Source organism: Otolemur garnettii, unplaced genomic scaffold (assembly GCF_000181295.1).
Source record: "Otolemur garnettii isolate 467f Iridium unplaced genomic scaffold, OtoGar3 scaffold00088, whole genome shotgun sequence".
Lineage (NCBI taxonomy): Eukaryota > Metazoa > Chordata > Mammalia > Primates > Galagidae > Otolemur > Otolemur garnettii.
In genome coordinates, this window is record NW_003852483.1 from 1,901,331 (window position 1) to 1,906,506 (window position 5,176).

General features: G+C 38.9%; 1 pseudogene; it reads left to right on the top strand.

Annotated features, from left to right (window-relative positions):
* The first annotated feature begins 3,575 nt into the window (after nt 1-3,575).
* On the top strand, nt 3,576-4,423 carry LOC100950539 (annotated as a pseudogene).
* The last annotated feature ends 753 nt before the right edge of the window (nt 4,424-5,176 follow it).

The window sequence follows — 5,176 nt, forward strand, 5'->3', positions numbered from 1 at the left end:
GACAGGGGTCAGTTCTGAAGGACAAAGAGAAAACATGATACTACAACTCAAGACACACAGTACTTAGAGCGTCTAATAATGTTTCCTATCAGTTTTCTGTGTATTTTGCCTGCGACCTTCATAGGACAATTTACATCTGGATATTATTAAGTCTGTATAAAATTATCTAAGCTACAAGAAATAAGGCATTCTTTTCTAATTCACTAATCTTGACTGTGCCTGGGCTTTGAACTATCAATATGTATGAGAGTCTATCACCTACCTACCCACCCACATCACCATTATCTGTTGTCTGTCTGTCCACATCCCCTCCCCTTGGTGGCAGGCAACTCACACACAGACACCACCCCCTGATGTGAGGATGGCAGAGCTCCACGTGGTGCAATGATGACAACCTTGCTCCTCTCTTTCAGGAGACCTACCATCTGAACCTACCTTCCAAACAGGAGAATTTAGCTTCATTGGTGTTCTAAGATATACTCTGTGCCTATTCTTAATTAACTTATGCCCAGAGTTACTGCATAACTCTCACTGTTAGAGATCATTAGTCTTTTCTTGACTATGGCCATGGCTTTTTAATTCTTTAAATTTTGAAATCATACTCTTATAGAAAAATGCATGAGCCACAAAGAGCATTTTAATGAAGTAAACATCCTCGTAACTTTCACCTATGTCAAGAAATCAAACACTGCTAGAACCCTGGCAGGTCTGACATTCTTAATCACGCACCCTTTCTCCTGACAGCAATGATAACCACCCATCACTTTTGGGTTTAATTTTAGTTTTTTCATCGAGGTGAGCACTGCTAAGGTCTAGTATAGTGTTTTTCAACTTCTTTTATCTCATGGCACACTTAAACCTATAGTTAAGCTTCCACGGTAGACTTAAATTATGTTGATTAAAAAAAAGAGTAAGAAAGAACATACTTACTGTGCTTTGAACTTCTTTCAAAACTTATTTAATAAATGATTTTTAAAACTTTTCATGGAACATCTACGATCCCCCCATGGAACATCTACGATCCCCCGCTGTGGCACACCGGTTGAAAAATCACTGCTCTAGAGTCTACTTTTGCTTGTTTTTGATCTTCATTATGAGTGGAATCAAAACACATGGGACTCTAGTTTATTTGCGCTTATTCCATAGCTATATAAAACCTATAGACACGAAATTAGTACTACCCCTGTAGTACCCATGTATACTTGGGTATACTGTGCATCCCTATTTTCCCCTCAAAAAAATGTGGGCAACAAAATGAACATTGTACACAGAAAAATGTGGTCCTGGTAATGATACACATATGTAATATGTTCTTGAGTATGTCTTTTAGAGCTTATTGCTCTATCAGGTACATCTTTAAAAGCAAAATGACGGGGTCTTCAGATGTGGTCAAAGTGGTAGGGCTTTCAGCTTTTCTAGATAACATCGGGCAGTTTTCCAAGGTAACTGTCTGAATTGACACTCTCCACTAGTAGTACACAGACTCCCAGTTGCTTCACATCTTTACCAATATCGAGTAGTCTGAGTCTTTTTCATTCAATTCATTCTCTGTGTAAATAGTTGTATCTTATTTTGGTTTTAATTTGCACTTCCCTAATGACTAATGCGTTTCAATATCTTCTTTTTAAATTTTTATTTTACTTTTTTGATTGATAATAAAATTGACTTATTTGGTGTACAGTTATGTATATGCTATGTATCAATTTGTATGATCCACACCATAATCAGGATACAGAACAGTCCCATCATGCCAAAATAATCCCATTATATTATCCCATTGGAGTCATACCCTCCCCTTACACCTAGCCCCTGGACACCCATGATCTGCTTTCTGTAGATGTACTTTTGTCTTTTCCATAATGTTACATGTTTAGCTATAGGCAATGCATTGGTTTTCTATGGCTGCACCCAAGATTTTTCTTAAGTTTCCAGCAGATGGAACATAATGTGCCTGAAATGTTGGAAGTCTTTCAAATTTGCTGAACTTCTGAATTCTTTATGTGTTTTTATTTTGACCAAGTGCTCACAATGATCTATTCCTTACTCTCTGCTTTGTCTTGACCAAGCTTTAGTAAAGTTTCTCTCTTTCCTATAGGCCCCTGAATTCTTGCTCTCAAGCTCAAGCAAGCACGTATAAAGTGAAATGTGACCCTCACCCTCACCAATCAGCTTCTCCTTGGAATCAGCTGACCACAGCAACACCCTTTTCCTTTCAGACCCACTGGTCATTGTCCATTGCTTGCTCAACGTTCCTGACAAAGGTGCTATTTATCTCTGCCTGCTCCTCTTCTATCTATTTATTAAAAAATACTTTTTTTTCTGTATGATTTTGAGATGTTGGAGATTTCTAGGATCAGCACATTCTCCCTATTGCAATAATATTTCTTTCTATATAAAGCCTCTACTCATGGAAGTACTGACTTGATTTAACTTGACACTTTTGAGAAATATTTTCAGTTATTCCTTCATTTTTTTTTTTTTTTTCTGCACTGCAGTTATCCCGCTCTGCTTTTGGAACTCCTTATGGCATGAACATTACACGTTTTGGTATTGCACCATAGGTATCTAAGGTTCTGTTTATTTCTCTTTTTAAATCTTTTTCTCTCTTGTGCAGAGATTGGATAATTTCTATCTTCACATTTATTGATTCTTTCCTCTGCTGTCTCTATGCTGCTGCTATTGAGCCCATCTAGTGAACTGTTAATTTTGCTATTGTTTTTTATTTCAAAATTTCCATTTGTTTCTTCTTTATACTCCCTATTTTTCTCTGTGATTTTCTAGCTTCCTATTCATTTCAAAAGTGTCTGCCCTTCCTTCTTGAAGCATGGTTATAACAATTGTTTTCTGTGTTCCAGTATTTGCAGTGCTTTTTGAAGAAGCCCCATTTTTTGTGCTGCCCAATCAGTTGAGCAGCATTCTGCCCTGTGGTTCATTTTCTCAAATTCAAAGGTGAAAATTAGATATTTTTTGATATTAAAAAATATACAATTTTATAGGACCAGTCTCTTACTCTCTTTTCTCTGTAAGCTGAAAATTTCCGATTCCCTGGAAACTTAAAACTTCTCTATTTTTTCACCAGAAAGCTTAGGTTTTAGTTTTCTGACTCTTCCAACACAATTGCTGTGACTGTCTACATCCTGGCCAAGTAATAAGAGGACGGAAAGAGATAAAGAGCAACAGAGATTTGTCCCACACTCAGGATCTCACTTTTCTGTTCATAGGAAAAATTTCATCCTCTCATAGTCAAGAGACATGTTTCTGTGCTGCTACAGCAAATGTGCTATTTCCTGGGGATCCAGAGGGATGCTGGAGAGAAAGGAAAAGAACAAAGTTAAAATGAGGAATTTTACCACTTTCTGAGCATTAAGTGTCCCCTCTCTTGCTTAGACTAGAAAGAGAGGCCTTTTCTTAGAACTTATCTGTCCACACATCCAGTGGACACTTAAGGCTTTCTTTGAGTCCAGGCCAAGTGGTCCTGAAAGACTCAGGGAGGACCCTGACAGCATTGTTCTGGATTCCCACCTTAACTTAAAAGGTAAACTTTCACAGTGTCCAGAGCACTTCATGTCCTGCAAATGAAGGAGGAGGTAGCAGGCACCCACTTAGGTGGCAACAACCCTGACTTCCAAATGAACAGTATACCTACAAAAGGAAGAGTCATGATATCATAATCTGTAGAGGACCTGGGAAAAGCTTCTATTGGCAGCTCATGCTGTCGTTGCCATTGAAAACCCTGCTGACGTCAGTGACATATCTCTCAGGAGTACTGGCCAACAAGCTGTGCTGAAGTTTGATGCTGCTGCTGGAACCACTCATATTGCTGGCCACTTCTCTCCTGGAACTAACCAGATCCAGGCGTCTTCTGGGAGCCTCATCTTCTAGTGGTTACTGATCCCAGGGCTAACCAACAGCCTCTCACACAGGCATCTTATGTTAACCTGCATACCACTGGTCTGTATAACACAGATTCTGTGTTATGCAGACATCGCCATCCCATGTAACAACAAGGGAGCTCACTCAGTAGATCTGATGTGGTGGATGCTGGCCCAGGAAGTTCTCCACATGCATGGGACCACCTCCCATGAACATCCATGGGAGATGAAGCATGATCTCTACTTCTATAGAGATCTTGAAGAGATTGAAAAGGAAGATCAGGCTGCTACTGAGAAAGTTGTGACCAAGGAGGAATTTCAGGGAGAAAGAACTGCTCCCAGTCCTGAATTTACTGCTACTCAACCAAAAGTTCCAGACTGATCAGAGGCTGCAAGTGCCCTCTGTGCCTGTTTAGCAGAACCCCACTGAATACACGAGTGCCCAGCCTGCCACTGATGACTGGTCTGCAGCTCCCACTGCTCAGGGCACTGAATGGGTAGGAACAACCACTGAGTGGTCTTAAGCTGTTCTTCCACAAGCTCTTAAACATGATGGAAATAAGGCTGATGGAAAACAAACATCGATTAAAAAGAAATGAAAATGATAAACACAACCTGGTGTAGTGGAACTTTGAGCCTTATTCTTCTTCAATTCACTCATGCCCACTTATTTTTCAGTTTTTATATAGCTGTTCCACACATGGTGCCCAGGATGTGGTGTAGAATTTGATAGGAGAGACGGGGTAGGGAGCGATTACTCTCTTTCTATTGAAAAAATTTGCACCAGGTATCATTGTTTGTGAAGTATCTGCTCAAGTCTTTTGTGTATTTTTTATTGGATAATATTTCTCATCTAGTCTCTCATTTTCACTTAAAAATATCTCCCAAATTGGACAGATCACTTTAACTGCTAATGGTGCTTTTGAATCTCATATTTCTCAAACAATATCAGCTTAATCCCGGCAAGATTTTCTCCTTCAACTCTTGATCTTTTCCCACTTTTAGAGGAATTATTTTCAATATATTCAATATTTTGCTAATTATTCAGTTTCAAATTATGTCAAATACCCTATCTTTAAAAAATAAAAAAAAATTAGATATCTTTTAGTATTAAAACAGAAAAGTGAGTCCCCTCAAGAGATTCCAGACTATAGGACCAGGACACCAGCATTGCCTTGTCATTGGATGTAACCTCTCCTTCCAGGTTTACTATATCCTCAAGGGAAGAAACTGGAATGTGAATCTCCTTGTCTAGAGATATTTCTACAATTATATCAAAATACTTGGCATTAAAAACATTGTGA